The sequence below is a fragment of the Silene latifolia genome, chromosome X (genome assembly GCF_048544455.1).
Source record: "Silene latifolia isolate original U9 population chromosome X, ASM4854445v1, whole genome shotgun sequence".
Taxonomy (NCBI): Eukaryota; Viridiplantae; Streptophyta; class Magnoliopsida; order Caryophyllales; family Caryophyllaceae; genus Silene; species Silene latifolia.
In genome coordinates this window covers 191,323,026-191,340,725 of record NC_133537.1, presented here as the reverse complement: position 1 = coordinate 191,340,725, position 17,700 = coordinate 191,323,026, and the positions used below count along the sequence as shown (strand labels likewise).

General features: G+C 36.8%; 1 non-coding gene across 1 annotated transcript; it reads left to right on the top strand.

Moving 5' to 3' along the window:
- Positions 1–1,362: 1,362 nt before the first annotated feature.
- On the top strand, positions 1,363–1,469 carry LOC141625994 (small nucleolar RNA R71). The gene has a single exon (XR_012535730.1). It is a non-coding gene; the product is annotated as a small nucleolar RNA R71 (small nucleolar RNA).
- The last annotated feature ends 16,231 nt before the right edge of the window (positions 1,470–17,700 follow it).

The following is a 17,700-nucleotide window of genomic DNA, read 5'->3' as shown; positions in this document are numbered from 1 at the left end:
TCACACTATCCCCTAGATCACATAAGGCTTTGTTGATCGTTGTGTCGCCAATGGTACACGGTATTGAGAAGCTTCCCGGACCTTTAACTTTGGAGGTGAACTCCCTTGAAGTATTGCACTACTCACCTTAGTGAAGGCGATAGTCTCAAGTTTCCGGATCGACTTCTTCTTGGTGAGGATATCTTTCATGTACTTTGCATAGGCCGGAACGTGATTGATTAATTCCGTGAAAGGAATTGAGACTTCTAAGTTCTTCACAATTTCCATGAACTTCCCAAGTTGATCATCAAATTTAGGCTTGGCTTGACGACTTGGAAAAGGAAGTCTAATCACAATGGGCTCCTTCTCTTTGGCTTTGTCTTCATTTTTCTTTGAACTTTCTTCCTTTGATGATTCCCCTTCTTTGGGACTTTGCACCACAACTTCATTCTCACTAGCTCTCACAACTTCATCCTCAACTTGCTTCTTTGGTGCTTCATATCTTGTACCACTTCTCAAGTGAATGGCACTAACTGTTTCATGTCTAGGGGGATTACTTTGAGGTGGTAATTGCCCTTTTGTCTTTGTGAGCTTGAAGATGCTAGTTGAGTCAATTGTGTTTCCAACATCTTGGTGTGAGCTAGAATGTTGTTGATGGTGGTGTCTTTTGCTTGGCTATCTTTTTGCATTTGGGTGAAAAATTCTTGTTGATTCTTTTGCATTTGGAGGACCGCTTTTTGGACATCAAAACCTTGGTCATTGTGGTGATTGTATGGATTTTGATTTTGGTAACCTTGGTTTTGATTGTAAAAGGGTCTTTGATTTTGATTTCTCATGGGTGGTGGAGTGTATGTTGTTTGAGGGTTTTGAACATTTTGGCTTTTGTATGAGAGATTTGGATGGAACTTGGTGTTTTCATTGTAAAAATTTGAATAAGGGGTACCACTCTTGTAAGCTTGGAAAGCATTAACTTGTTCGGTTGTTCCCCTACACTCACTTGAGTCATGACCCAAGGTTCCACAATTCTCACATATCCCGCTTGGGATTGATGAGGATGCCGTCATGGCATTGACATGATGCTTTGATGTTTTTGAGTTTTCCTCAAGTCTAGCCATAGCTTGTTCAAACTTCAAGTTGATTGTGTCAATGTGAGCACTAAGTTGAGCACCCAATTGAGTAACGGTGTCCACTTCATACTTTCCTCCTCTAGTAGCCTTGCGAGGCCTACTATATTGTGAATTATGGACCGCCATTTCCTCAATCTTGTTCCATGTTTGATTGTCATCAACTTCGGTGAACATTCCATTTGATCCCATATTGAGAATGTTCCTTGAATCTTCATATAAACCATTCCAAAATTGTTGCACTAAAAACCATTCGCTAAGTCCATGGTGAGGACATGAGCGACAAATACCTTTGAACCGCTCCCAAGCTTCATACAAAGATTCTTCATCCCTTTGCTTAAAACCCGTAATTTGAGCTCTTAGCATATTAGTCTTTTCCGGTGGGTAGAAATTTTTGTAGAAAGCTAGAGCTAGCTTCTTCCAAGAATCTATTCCAAGGGTGGCCTTATCAAGGCCCTTCAACCATTGCTTTGCGGTGCCGATTAACGAAAAAGGAAATAAGACCCATCTTATTTGGTCTTGAGTCACGCCCGTTTGAGAGATAGCTTCACAATAATCGCAAAAGGTTTCCATATGAGAATGAGGGTCCTCACTAGGCATTCCCCCGAATTGGCTCCTCTCAACTAGTTGGATGAAGGCGGACTTGGCAATAAAGTTTCCGGTAAGATGTTGTGGGGTAGGAGTACCATTTGGTAAATCCTCCTCGGTGGGTATAGAGTGTGACGAGAATTTAGGCATTGTAGGTGGATTTTGTGTGGTATTGTTTAATGGGTTCTCTTCTCCTTCTATTGCGAAAGGATTGACAAACTCACTAGTGGGTTGAACAACTTCACCAACACCTCCCAAATTCCTCCTAACAAGTCTCCTATTATTCGTCAAGGTTCTTTCGATTTCACGGTCAAAAGGTAACAAATCTCTTTGTAACCTTCTAGACATGCAAAATATCAAACAACTCGAAAACAATTAGAACAAACCTTGAGGAGTTTTACTTCCCCAAGGTGAAAAAGACACAACTAAAAACAATAAAAGAAATCTTAAATCAATTAAACACCGTCCCCGGCAACGGCGCCATTTTTGATCGGGTCCATTTCGTTTCACAAATTAAGTATATGTGGTCGTTGGTCAATGGTCGATACAAAACACAATTTATACTTCACAAACAACTCTACAATTAGTAAAGAGGCAAGTAAAGGTCGGATCCCAAGGGACGGGTATTGAAATGAGAATTCTATTGTAACTAGTAGTGTCTAAGGGGTCTCACAATTTGGGTTGATGTAGAAGGTTACTAAACTAAAATAGCAATGAAAATAAACTAGCAAGATGAATAAAATAAGGGGTGTAAACAATTGATTAAAGGCACTAGGGTGTCATGGGTTCATAGGGGAATCATGGGATATGATCATACAAACATGTTCTCAAATTATAAGCAAGCAATTATTGTTGTGATGGATTGAGTTGGGTTATATCTTACAATCCTAGGAAAATTTGGGTCCCGGAGCCGAATCGATTAGATTGTACAATACCTACAAGTCGACTTAATCTTCCCTACTCAACACATGCATGGTCTAATAAGACTCGAGTTGGGTTATGTCTTACAAGTCAAGTTGAAAGGATAGAAGATGATAGTAAATGCAAGGATTCATAGGCTTAGCATTTCATCAAATATAACATGTGCATGTATTAAGATCAAAACAAGCAAGCAAATAAGATATGAAAGCATATTAATTTAAGCATGAATCATTCCCCATGTTGGTTTCCCCTAATCACCCATTAAACCCTAGCTAAGAGACTACTCACTCATTATCATATTGATCATGCTAGAAAGGTTGTCAATCATACTAACATAATAAAACATGATGAATAAATGAAAGTAATTAGCAATAATTAAAAAGGGATTAAGAGATTATACCTACTAATGATTCCAATAATAAAGCAAGAATAATAGAAGTACTTGAATCCTAGATTGAGAGGTTGTCAATCTCCCAATAATAACCCAAATAATCTTCAATTACCCAAAATAAAGTAAGAACAAGAGAGAGATTAAAGAACTAAAACTTGGATTAAAACTTGATTAATATTTGATTACAATATTGAAGAGAGATTTGATTGATATTAACTACACTAATTATTGATAAGAAGAACATGCTCCTCTAATTAGACTAATGGGGTATTTATAGTGAAAATTAGGGAGGATGCATTAGGGTTAACTAAGGGCTAAACTAGTAATTACACTTTTTAAGTTGAGCAAGGAGACTCCGTATTCTCTCGAGAGAAGGGCTTCTCTTATCGTGGCTTGAAGAATGAAAACGTCTTTGTCATCAAATCCGTGCGGATGGGAGTCGGGACGGCCGGATCTGGGCTGGAGAATCCGAGCGGATCCTTGGGCAAGACGCTCGGATTGGCGATGGGGAATCCGAGCGGATTCCTTTGAGGGACGCTCGGACTGGGCTTGGGCGGACGGACGGATTGTGTACAATCCGTTCGGATTGTCCGGCAAAGATCTTTTCTTCTTCTTTTCTTCATGAATTCCTTGGGGATTTCCTTGGGGACTCAAGGATCCTTTTCTCAACATTGCTCTTCTACTATGCTATGTACAAAGGCCTTCTAGTCTTGTCTCTCCTTGATGCTTGGTCATTGAATATGATCAATTTAGCCTTGTTTTGCCATGAAAATGCAAGATTCTTACTCCTTTCCTACCAAGGGATCAAAATCTCAAAGAATATGCAAAACAAAGAACTAAAGATAAGAAATGACCCAAATAGGCACTAAAAAGCATGGAAACAATGGTAATTCGGGGGCTAAATATGCGCCAATTATGGTCACATCAATCATACAAACATGTTTCCTACTAAATGCAAGCAATTATTGTTGTGATGGATCAAGTTGGTTTATATCTTACAATCCTAGGAAGGTTTGGGTCCCGGAGCCGAATCGATTAGATTGTACAACACCCACAAGTCGACTTAATCCTCCCTGTCCAACTATATGCATGGTCTAATGAGACTCGAGTTGATTTATGTCTTACAAGTCTCATTGAAAAGATAGGTGATGGGTAAAAAATGCAAGGATTCATAGGCTCACATTTCATCAAACATAACATGTGCATAAGTTGAGATCACAACAAGCAAGCAAATAAACTATGAAAACATATTAATTTAAGCATGAATCATCCCCCATGTTGGTTTCCCCTAATTACCCATTAATCCTAGCTAAGAGACTACTCACTCATGATTAAGTTTAACATGTTAATAAGTTTGTCAATCATACTAACAAAGCCAAACATGATGAACAAGTAAGAAAGATTAACAATAATTTAAACAAGGATTAAGAGAATTATACCTATAGAGATTCCAAAATAATAATGCAAAGAATAATAAAAGAACTTGATGATTGATGGAAGGTTTTCAATCTCCCAATAAACCCAATAATCTTCTAATTACCCAATAATAAACTTGAATTACTCAATAATAAACTTGAACAATAATTAAGGAAAGATTAATGTGTAATTTGTGGAAAGATTAAATGATAATCTATTCTAATCTACTGCTAATCTAATCTAAGGAAGGATTGATTTAACCTAATGAAAACTTGATGGTTTGATTATTACAAATGGGGTATATATAATAGAGCATCATTAGGTTAAGCAAGGGTAAAATAGTAATTTAACAATGCTAATTGTTGGGTAGGGAATCGCCGGTCTCAAGAGAGACTCCGGTCTCCTTTTCGCCGGTCTTTGAAAACTATGCACATCCTTCATAGAACAAGAAGAACACGAAAGTTGCTGTAAGGGAATCCGAGCGGATTGGTCTCGGGACGCTCGGATTCTGGGCTGTGTATTTATTTTTTTCTTTCTGTCTAACAATCCGAGCGTCTTGAGGGGAAGACGGGCGGATTGTGTCCCAGGAATCCGAGCGTCTTGAGGGGAAGACGGGCGGATTGTGTCCCAGGAATCCGAGCGTCTTGAGGGGAAGATGAGCGGATTGGGAGCAAGACGAGCGGATTGTCTCAGGGGACGAGCGGATTGGCGGACAACTTTTTTGTTTGAGCTCGGATTATAAAACGGACGTCATTTTCTCATCCGGACTCCTATTAGAGTGATTCAAAAGCCTAGATCACTTGATTTTTCGATGCCGTTCCATCTAGCATACTTTCAGGGCTAAAGGAGCAACCCTTGGTTTGGTTCCGAGCAATTTCTTCTTGCATTGACTTCCTTCTCGTCATCCTTGCTTTTTAACCCTATGATCCTTCTATATACTCTTTATTCCTACATCCTTGGTCATCATTCTTACCTCCTCTTCATACTAGTCCATCTAATATCGTCAAAAAGCTTCTAAATATGCATGAGAGACGGGAATTTCCGCCTAATTGTCTTATTTCCTACAACACATACGAAATGCACTAGGAAAGCAAAATAGAAAGCATTTGACGGATAAAATGGCTATGGAATGTTATAATAGTATGCAAAATGGGTTCAATTAAAGGACTAAATGTGCGCAAATAATGTTCACATCAAATATCCCCAAACCGAACATTTACTCGTCCCGAGTAAAGAGGTGACAAAAACTAGGACCCTTATTCAAACTAACCTACTAATATAGCCGATGTGAGACAATTAGCGGGTCTCACTCCGCCCCTTCAACTCACAACAAGACAGCCATGAGGTAGGATGCCTTCTTGCAAGGCAAGGTGGGTCTTGCCAAAATGGCGACACATCCAAACATTAAGCACACAAAATCAAGTAATGGATGCATCTACAAAAGAATAGCCACTTTCCTCATCTAAGTGGCGGAAATTATCTACAAGGGAAGCAATTCAAGGGTACACACTCTTTCATAGATGCAATTTCTTCAAACTACTAAGCCTAGAAGGATACCAATAAATCACCTCCAAATTGTGTCAAGCTAGGGTACCTTTGTCGTCAATCGTTAAATGCTTTTGTCAAGAGTAGACTCCCTATGGTGTTAGAAACACTGGAGGATCGCGGAATTCCCCCTCTTGCCTAGACAAGAAGAAGGGTCGTCCCCTCTCTACCATGCACAAAAATGGATACGATGGATAAAGGGATCAATAGATATTTGAGTTTCATTTTGGGAGTTTGCTTTTGTTTTTGTTTTTCCCTCCAATTTCTTGTGGCATTTGACATTTGAGAACACTTTCTTTTGCCATTTCTTTGATGTTTGGCATTTCAATACTTGACAATTTTCAACTTTTCTTTGCATTTTCTTTTGAACATTTTCAAAGTCACCCCAATTAGTAACGAGGGTGCCTTATTTTTGAAGCATAGGAGTTTTCATCTTGTTACTCCTCTTTTCTTTTGATGCATTTGCAAACTTTTTCTTTCCTTTTCTTTTCATTTCTTGAACTCAAATTTGAACAATTTTTGTGCCCATTCCCTTTTGATGAAAAAATGTATGGCAGAACATGGATGAATGATGGTTTCATGGTTTCAAGGGTCACCTTGGAATAAACGGTAGCCAAGGAGTTATCACACCACAAGGTACTCTTGACTAGGCCTTAATCCATGGGTCAAAGGATACTAGCATGACATATCCTAGGGTGTTTTACAAGTATTCTAACAAGCAAAGTCTTAAGAAGAAAAAGCATCTACTAGGGCCTATATACACTTGTCAAGCTTCCCAAATAGACGGTTTCACAAAACTTTTCTAACATGCAAACTACATGCCATGATGCAACTAACATATATACATCCTAATGCATATGATTCTACCAACTAATATGCCAAATAATCTAAATGCAATCCTAAATTCACATTAATTTTACCGCATCCATCAAAATAAAGCCACATAGTCATTAACATAAAGAGGAAAAAGGAGATTGGAAAGATCATACCATGCGGTCTTCTATATCCTCATGTCTCGGATGTGGCGTACTCGATCAATGTGAACAAGAATGAAAAAACACTATATATACAAAACAATATATACAAGACTACACTACAAAGGAAATGAACATGTTTTTGGTTTTTGAAATTTTCAAATTTTTATGGTTTGTGATTTTGTGAAATTAAAGAACATATTTTTGGGATTTTTCGAAATTTTTCAATTTTTATATATTTTTGGAATATAAATTCCCATCCCCCACTTTATTTTGGACATTGTCCTCAATGTACATGTAGGAGTAGGAATAAAAAGGAAATACATGTTTTTGAATTTTTGATTTTATGGAAATTGAAGTACAAATGCAATGATATGATATGAATGAATGCATGCTCTAACTAAATGCAATTCTATATGACATATATAACAAATGAATGCAATCTAAACTATATTATATGATGCATTATTTCTATTAAGCTATGGTCACCTATGATCAAACCTCCCTAAACCGATTTAAACACTATTTCTAGTGTAGAAAAGAATAGGATTGGTCATTAGTGACTATGCATGAATTCTAGCCTATATGGAACTAACTACATGAATCGTGTGAGATATATTACAATGCAACTATAATATATGAACTAACTAATGTAAATGCAATATGAAATATAATACAAATGCAAGCTAAATGTATATGTATATAACTAAATGCAAGTGGAAATGTAATGCAAAGTCAAAGGAAAGGGTATCTTACAAATGGTGGTTTGAGGTAGGACTCCACCAAACTAAGTCAAATGGCAAATTCCATTATCCATGGAGCTCAATGCTCTCAATAGTTGATCAAAGGTTTGTGAATGGTCCTCAAGTAAGCATGAATAAGTCTTGAACCATTGAAAAATAAAGTAGGGCCAATCCATGAGGGACCTCCCTTTGAACTCATTCCCCTTCTCTTTTGCTTTGTGATGATGGCCTTCCCGGCTCTTGAAACTAGCAAACTTGAGATTCTTGCCATGGGGGATTTTCCGGTTGCTCCTATTTCTTCCAAAGTTGATGACGCAAATGCTTGGACTAGTCAATTCTCCAAGGATAGAAGGCGAACTTTCATGGCATTGATGATGGGATGTCTTAGGAGTTGGGATAGTGGATGCCAAATTTCCACATATAGACTCCTTCTTAACCTTTTCTTTGAGCTTCCCCACTAAGTAATTCTTGTATGACGATTTGACTTTCGTGAGAAGGTCCATAATGTCATCTCCAACTATCATAGGCTCCATAGTGGGTGCGAAAAGGTTCTCATGAAGGCATTCCTCCTCTTCATCGAAGCAATCTTCAAACTTCTCAAGGATGAGTTCCTCAAGAAAGCTAATCCCATAACTCCATTCATCATTTGAGTCCATATTTCCCTCATCGCCTGCTTCCATAGATGCATCATCATCGCTTTCTCCATATGAATCATAAATAGGGGCGTCACTTCTCCTCAATAATTCTTTCTCCAATACCTTAAAATCCACATCAAAAGTCACACCCTCATACTCACAAAGGCTAATAGTATTTGGCTTACACAACCTCATGTCTTCATCATCAAATACCACACTTTCATACTCACAAGAGCTCAAGGAGATTGGCTCTTCCCACTTCACATCTTCTTCATCAAAGGTCATTGCCTCAAATTCACACTCATGGTCAATGCTCAAGGATTGGTGAGGAGTGGTTGGTTGGGTTGTTGGTTGGGTTGCCTTTATTTGGGCAATTCTAGTTGCCAACACCTCACCATGGGTAACAATTCTTTGGAGAACATTGTTCCTATTTTGGCTCTCCTCTAGAATTTGTGTGAAGAAATTTTGTTGGTCTCCCATCATTTGGAGAACCATATTTTGAATGTCAAAATTGGGCTCATCTTTTTGTTGTGGGTGGGTGTGAAAGTGGTCATATTGTGGCATTTAGAATTGATTGTAAAGTGAGTTTTGGGTGAGTGGTTGTTGTGGATAATGGGTGTGGTGTTTTTGGTGGGATAAGTTGGGGTAGTAGTTAGTATTTTCATTGTATGAATAGTAAGGTAGGTTTGTGTTGACTTGCTCCTCAAACTCCCCATACCCATAGTCATACTCAAAAGATCCACCACATACTCCATATGTCAAGTCTTGAGCCATCATAGCTAAGACAAGGAAACAACTACAACCATGGAAACTACACAAAAATGGTAAGAACAACCCTTGAGGAACAAGTTCCTCAAGGTGAAAGCACAATTAAAATAGACAAACAAGTAAGAACTTAATCACATAACACCGTCCCCGGCAACGGCGCCATTTTGATGTGGAGTGATGTCGTCGGGTCTCCCAATCAAACACATTTATAATACTCAACAAATAACTAGTTAGCGGTAAGTCGAGGTCGACCCATGGGATGGTGTGCTTTGGGTTCTAAGTCTATCTATCTCAATTTATGCTAGTGTCACAATTTGTTTGGGTTTGTAGTTGTATTCTAATCTAATAAAAGCAATAAACAAGCAACAAAAGGAAAGATGTAAACAATTGATTAAAAATGCTAGGATATCATGGGTTCATAAGGGATTCATGGGAGTTGATCATACAAACATGTTTCCAACTAGATGCAAGCAATTATTGTTGTGATGGATCGAGTTGGTTTATATCTTACAATCCTAGGAAGGTTTGGGTCCCGGAGCCGAATCGATTAGATTGTACAACACCTACAAGTCGACTTAATCCTCCCTATCCAACTATATGCATGGTCTAATGAGACTCGAGTTGGTTTATGTCTTACAAGTCTCATTGAAAAGATAGGTGATGGGTAAAAAATGCAAGGATTCATAGGCTCGCATTTCATCAAACATAACATGTGCATAAGTTGAGATCACAACAAGCAAGCAAATAAACTATGAAAACATATTAATTTAAGCATGAATCATCCCCCATGTTGGTTTCCCCTAATTACCTATTAATCCTAGCTAAGAGACTACTCACTCATGATTAAGTTTAACATGTTAATAAGATTGTCAATCATACTAACAAAGCCAAACATGATGAACAAGTAAGAAAGATTAACAATAATTTAAACAAGGATTAAGAGAATTATACCTATGGAGATTACAAAATAATAATGCAAAGAATAATAGAAGAACTTGATGATTGATGGAAGGTTGTCAATCTCCCAATAAACCCAATAATCTTCTAATTACCCAATAATAAACTTGAATTACTCAATAATAAATTTGAACAATAATTAAGGAAAGATTAATGTGTAATTTGTGGAAAGATTAAATGATAATCTATTCTAATCTACTCCTAATCTAATCTAAGGAAGGATTGATTTAACCTAATGAGAACTTGATGGTTTGATTATTACAAATGGGGTATATATAATACAGCATCATTAGGTTAAGCAAGGGTAAAATAGTAATTTAACAATGCTAATTGTTGGGTAGGGAATCGCCGGTCTCAAGAGAGACTCCGGTCTCCTTTTCGCCGGTCTTTGAAAAATATGCGCATCCTTCATAGAACAAGAAGAACACGAAAGTTGTTGTAAGGGAATCCGAGCGGATTGGTCTCGGGACGCTCGGATTCTGGGTTGTGTATTTATTTTTTTCTTTCTGTCTAACAATCCGAGCGTCTTGAGGGGAAGACGGGCGGATTGGGTGAATCCGAGCGTCTTGAGGGGAAGAGGGGCGGATTGTGTCCCAGGAATCCGAGCATCTTGAGGGGAAGACGGGCGGATTGTGTCCCAGGAATCCGAACGTCTTGAGGGGAAGACGAGCGGATTGGAAGCAAGACGAGCGAATTGTCTCAGGGGACGAGTGGATTGGCGGACACCTTCTTTGTTTGAGCTCGGATTGTAAAATGGACGTCATTTTCTCATCCGGACTCCTATTGGAGTGATTCAAAAGCCTAGATCACTTGATTTTTTGATGCCGTTCCATCTAGCATACTTTCAGGGCCAAAGGACCAAACCTTGGTTTGGTTCCGAGCAATTTCTTCTTGCATTGACTTCCTTCTCGTCATCCTTGCTTTTTAACCCTATGATCCTTCTATATACTCTTTATTCCTACATCCTTGGTCATCATTCTTGCCTCCTCTTCATACTAGTCCATCTAATATCGTCAAAAAGCTTCTAAATATGCATGAGAGACGGGAATTTCCGCCTAATTGTCTTATTTCCTACAAAACATACGAAATGCACTAGGAAAGCAAAATAGAAAGCATTTGACGGATAAAATGGCTATGGAATGTTATAATAGTATGCAAAATGGGTTCAATTAAGGGACTAAATGTGCGCAAATAATGTTCACATCAGGTGTCCAGGCCAACACGGGTGATTTTAAGACGGGTTTCTAAGCACGAGTAAAGCGGTATTCGTCCTTACTAGTTACCCAAATCATACATCTATATATACAAGAGACGGGAATTAACAATTTGGCTCAAATCAACCAAGAAACCGACTTAAAAATAGACCACAAAACACACCCATCAACAACCTATACACATGGTTTCTAGACAATTAGTGAAGCCGTCTTAAGACCAAATTTTCAGCATGAAACATGTAATCTCCATTCATATAAACTACCCAATTCATTTACCCACTTCACCGTTAATCTAAAGGTACCATCTTTTCTCAAAATAGATAAGTAAAACTTGTATAAAACCGTCACATACAAACATGGTACAAACACAAGTAAAAATGTAAACTTGTTCACTAAAAGAGTAAACAACCACATAAATACACATAAATTCAACATAATGTCGAGTAACCTATCACCGTTACCTTTTAGCTCTTAAGAGGAAAAACTTCCGACTCAAAACTACTCCGGGTTGTCCAAGAACTCACCTAAACACAAAGAAAACGATTTAGTCGGGGGGAAAACGTGCCTTATATGCACGGCCAGAATAAGGGAAAGAGGAAAGTTGGGTTCTTTCTTACATTAATGGATGGAGTACGAAAAGAGGAGAAGATAGACGTAAAAATCACTTGATTCGGATAAGATTTGAGCAAGTTATTGGGATTTTAGTGAAATGGAAGAAATGGTGTAACAATGGTGTTTTATGTTTGTTTGTTGAGGAAAGTTGTTGAATAGAGTAGAAAGAAGAATATAGGGTTTTGAGTGTAGGATTGGTGGAGGGGAAGAAATAAAAGAAAGGCTCAATGATCATCCGAAGCCCAAAACCTTAAATTGAGTCGATTTTCCACTAAAATACGTGTTAAACCTACTACAAACTTAATACAGATATTTTTATTAATATTAACATTATTATACATGTAAAGCCGCATTTTTATAAATACGGATTTAAAATATAAATAAAATAATAAAATGGCTAGTTAAATTATAAATGCCAAAACAAAAAATTCGCGGGTGTTACACGACCTGAGTCTGGGACGCCCGGATCATAGGTCAGCTTGTCTATTTGAGCTCGGATTGTAAAATGGACGTTATTTCCTCATTCGGACTCCTATTGGAGTGATTCAAAAGCCTAGACCACTTGATTTTTCGACGCCGTTTCATCTAGCATATTTTCAGATCCAGATAAGCAACTCTTGGTTTGGTTCCGAGCAATTTATTATTGTAATGGCTTCCTTCTCGTCATCCTTGCTTTTAAGCCTATGATCCTTCTATATACTGTTTATTCCTACATCCTTGGTCATCATTCTTGCCTCCTCTTCATACTAGTCCATCCAAGATCATCAACAAGCTTCCAAATATGTGCGAGAGACGGGAATTCCGCCTCATTATCTTCTTTCCTACAAGACATATACAATGCAATAGGAAAGCAAAATAGGAAGGAATTGACGGATAAAATGGTCATGAAATGCTATATTAGTATGCAAAATGGGTTCAATTAGGGGACTAAATGTGCGCAAAGAGTCACATCAGAGGTCAAGCGTGGGTGATACATGGTGGTTGTAAACATGATTGAACAATAAGATATATAAACCGAGTTAGGAAACTACAACCTTGAGTCGATTAATTGATTTGCTAACTTCCTCTTCTTTCCGCCTTTAGATCTCCCTTCTCTCTTTAATTGTGATTTATTTTTAAGATATCATGGTATTTATAGTCTAGGTTTAGAGAGTATATGAGGCCAATTAGGAAACTATTACCTTATTCCGATTATTATTAGGAATTACCATATTATTATTATACTTATTATATTATTATTAAATCCCAATACGAATCCCAACCAACACATATACCTGGCCAACAAAACCGACCCACTTAAATATAACACACGGTCCAAGGCCTTATTATTAGCTAAGTTCGATTCCCGACTTACTTATTTACTTTATTATTTAATTAATGACCTATTTGCAACCATTACTAAAAAATGCCATTAATTAATTATTTAAATTACATAAGTTATTCTTATAAATTATTATTAAATTACAGAGTATTACAATATCAAGGCCTCCTTCCCTTTTTGGGTGACACAAACCATCCCATCCATGAAATACCAATCTCCTCTTTCCATCAGCAATCCCCCAATAGAAGTCTCTACAAAGTTTATGGAGTTTTTTTTTACTATACCCTTTGGGAGAAGAATACTAGCCCCCCAAACCTTCTATATACCAAACACAACTGAGTTGATCAATGTGGTTTTCCCAGAATAGCTAAGGCACTGATTAGCCCAATACATAATTTTGGCCCTAATTTTCTCCAACATAGGCTTAAAGATTGCCTTAGTGAATCTAGAAGTTGAGAGGGGCAAACCAAGGTACCTGAAAGGGAAATATCCCTCACTGAAGCCAGTGGTGGTCATTATTAAATCCTTTAATTGCTAAGAGACACCCCCAAAATACAGGCAAGTCTTCATTGGGTTAGTAGTAAGGCCAGAGATAGCAGCAAATTTATCCAAGCAATTAGCCACAGCATTTACTGATGGGAGATCCCCTCTGGTGAACACAAGTAGGTCATCAGCAAACACTAAGTGTGCTAATTGCAATTTCACACACTTTGGGTGATAATAAAACCATGGGGATGAGGGTAGCTTCCTAAGCATACTGGAAAGGACTTCCATGGACAGAACAAAAAGGTAGGGAGATAGTGGATCCCCCTGGCGAAGACCACTTTACCCCTTAAAAAATCCTTCAATTCCACCATTTACTGCAAGGGAAAAGAAAGGAGTAGTAATGCAAGCCATGATCCATTTCACAAATCTGGTAGGGAAACCATAAAGAACCAGGATGTTATTAAAAAACGTCTAGTTAACTGAATCAAACGCTTTCCTGATGTCCACCTTGATAAGGCATCTGAGGGTGAGTCTTGCCCTACTATATTTAGCAGTTAGTTCATGAGCCAAAGCAGAGTTGTCAAACAAGTCCCTCTCCTTAACAAAAGCAGCTTATTCCCATCCTATCAGGCTCTGAAGCACTATTCTCCGTCTGTTAGCAATCATTTTGCTAATAACCTTGTAGAAAGTAGTACAGCATGTCAGAGGCCTATAATCCATCATAGTGGAAGGAGTCTCACATTTTGCCACCAGAATAATCAAAGTTGAGTTAGCTGCTTTAGGAAGTGTACCTTTCTGAAAGAAATCCACCACAGCTTCCTTAAAATATGCACCCACAACATTCCAAGCATCGATCAACAAGCCTGAGTTATAGCCTTCCACCCCAGGGCTCTTATGTCTATCAATTGACTTCAGAGCATCAAGCATTTCTTTATCAATAAAAGGCATCTCTAACTGCTGCTGCTGACTGTCAAATAAAGTCCCATGGCCAAATATCTCGATAGGAAGAGGCTGAATATCAGTAGAAGACCCAAGTAGATTTCTATAAAATCTAAGAAAATCATCTACTACCTCCTGGGCCCTTTGCCCATATTACCCCTTTTATTTCTGATGGGCCCAATTGTATTCCTAGTCTTTCTCTCTGCTATCTTGGCATAGAAATACTTAGTACTAGGTAGTATCCCGCGCTTCGCGCGGTCTGTTTGTAAATTTTATTATTATAATTGAAAAAAAATTATATAATTCATATATGACATTTAATATCTTTACTTATAAATAAAAATAAATAAACTTTCTCAACCAGAGGCGTCAAATACCCCGGGCGACCACGGACTGCGGAACCGGGCTTCCAGTTTTGGCCACTGAATATATAAGCTTTACTTATAAAATTCAATACAAAACTCGACGTGTAGTACACTTATACATTCATATTTAGGGCCTCATTTTTTTTATGATGCACCGGGCCTCCATTTACTTTAAGACGCCACTGTTCTCAACTCTTATTTTCTTCGGTTTAAACTTCAGTATTTTAAAATAAAATACATACAGTTTTAATTATAACTAATAAGTGATAGTTAGCTATTCATAATAAACGTTATTATATAAATAATTTGGTGACTTATCAAATATCATATTAATTAAAATAAATATATTCGAATAATGCAACAATCAACATTAAGTTCTTAAGTTAGATCATTTCACGATACGTTATGTTCCAAATCAATTAATATTTGTTCAAAACGATGTGAATATAATTTGATGCATTTTTCAATTTTTATTGTATAACGTCTGATGTTTATGTATGAAACATATAGGGTCAAAGCTCAACTTATTCAAATGTTTTGGTTGTGTATGTCTTGCATATGCTATGTGTCAAATAACATATTTATAAGAAATTTACACCTTTTGTTTTTTTTTTTGAAACAACTACATATAAAATAGGGTTAATTGATAAACATTACCAATATAAGGACCCTTTTTCATAATCAGTACCTACATAATCAGTAATTAGTAATCGGTACCAAAATATTAATTTTTTTCTACGATAGATATCAAGTCGCCTGAAAATCTCATTTTAACCTACTCGAAAAAGTCCAAAAATCTATCATTCAAGTACAAATCCCCACTCATTATCACATTATTTAAACCTCTTAATCGCAAATGTATTTAATTTGTCCAATATAATTTTTTCATTATGAAATCATAAAAACTTATCTCTTAGTAGTTATCTGTTAAGTTTTGTTTTTAATAATACAATGACTCTTCCAAATATATTTTTCTTGATGAATTTAATGGTCTAAGTATTATAACTTTTTCAAAATATTTTTCTTTAAGTAAATGTAACACATTGTGAGACATTCACTTTAATCATCTATACATATCAAAATATTTTAATAAATATAATGGAAAGTATACTCAATTTAAAGCATTTTTCGCAAAAAAGGTAATGATTTACATTTTAGAATTTTTATCAATAAAATATTTTATATAAAATTAAAATCAAATCACTGTAATTATTATATGTAATTTTATAATACACTTATTAAATTCTAATTAATACTACGTTGAGATTTATGGAGGAATTATTACTTTTATATTTAATATTTAGCTGTAATTAATACGGCTAGATTGACACGTGGCGCATCCACAATGTTTCAACCCGTTTATATATATATATATATATATATATATATATATATATATATATATATATATATATATATATATATATATATATAGAATTAGGATCACATGAGTCCACCCTATCTTTTTGAGTCCATGATACAATATCACACGTTATATTAAACAATATCACAATTTATACTACACCAAAAAAAAATTGTGATATTGTTTAGTAATATAATATCACATGTTATGATACACAATATCACAGTTTATAGTATCACACGTTATACTATACAATATCACAGCTGAAAAAAAAACTTTTTGAAAAAAAAATCGTGATATTGTTTTGTAATATAATATCACACGTTATACTAAACAATATCACAGCTTACACGAAAAAAAAAATTTCGAAAAAAAAAATTGAAACAAAAATTTTGAAAAAAAAAATTCTAAAAAAAAAATTCGTGATATTGTTTTGTATAGTGCGTGATATTGTTTTATGGACTCATGAACTCAAATATTAAGGTGAACTCACCATATATATATATATATATATAGTATTATATATATAGTATTAGGATCATGTGAGTCCACCTCCAAGGTGTGAGTCCATAAGTCCTATTTAGAGCCAATGGATGAGGAAGGTGGAGGGTTGCGATTGGAAGCAAAAAAGAGGGGATTAATGCCTAATTAAACACTCCCCCTCTCTACTTTACTAATCCACACTAATCAAATATTAATCTACTATATAACATTTATTTTTCCACTCACTTCTCTCTCATTCACACAATTCATTTCTCTATTCCCACTCTAAAACCCAAATTAATTCAAAAACCAAATAAATACTCTTATCTTAACAAAAAAAAACCAATTTAATTCACCACCCACCACTACCTTGCACCACCACCACCGACCTACCCATCACCAGCCACCACCTCCACACAACCACCACACCACCTACCCACGCAACATCTACGCCCTCCCGCCACCACAACCCTTGACCCGCCAGCCCACCCACCACCACCCGCATCACCATCACCGCGTCCTCTGCATTCGTCACCACCAGCTCACACACCACTGCAATGCCCTCCTGCCACCACAACCCTTGACCCGCCAGCCCACCCACCACCACCCGCATCACCACGACTGCGTCCTCTCCACCACTCGTCGCTACCAGCTCACACACCACCGCACTGCCCTCCGTCTTCCTCCAATGCTTCATTCCTCTCCTCTCGTTTTTCTTTTTTTTTTGGTCGGTGATGGTGTTGTTTGTTGGATGTTGTTGGTGGTGTATTTTTCAGATCTAGTTTCACTTTTTTTTTTCTCTAAAATCACGTCACCCTCCTCCTTCTCTTGTTTTTTTTTCTAGATTTCCTTTGCTTTTTTTTTTTTTGTAATTTT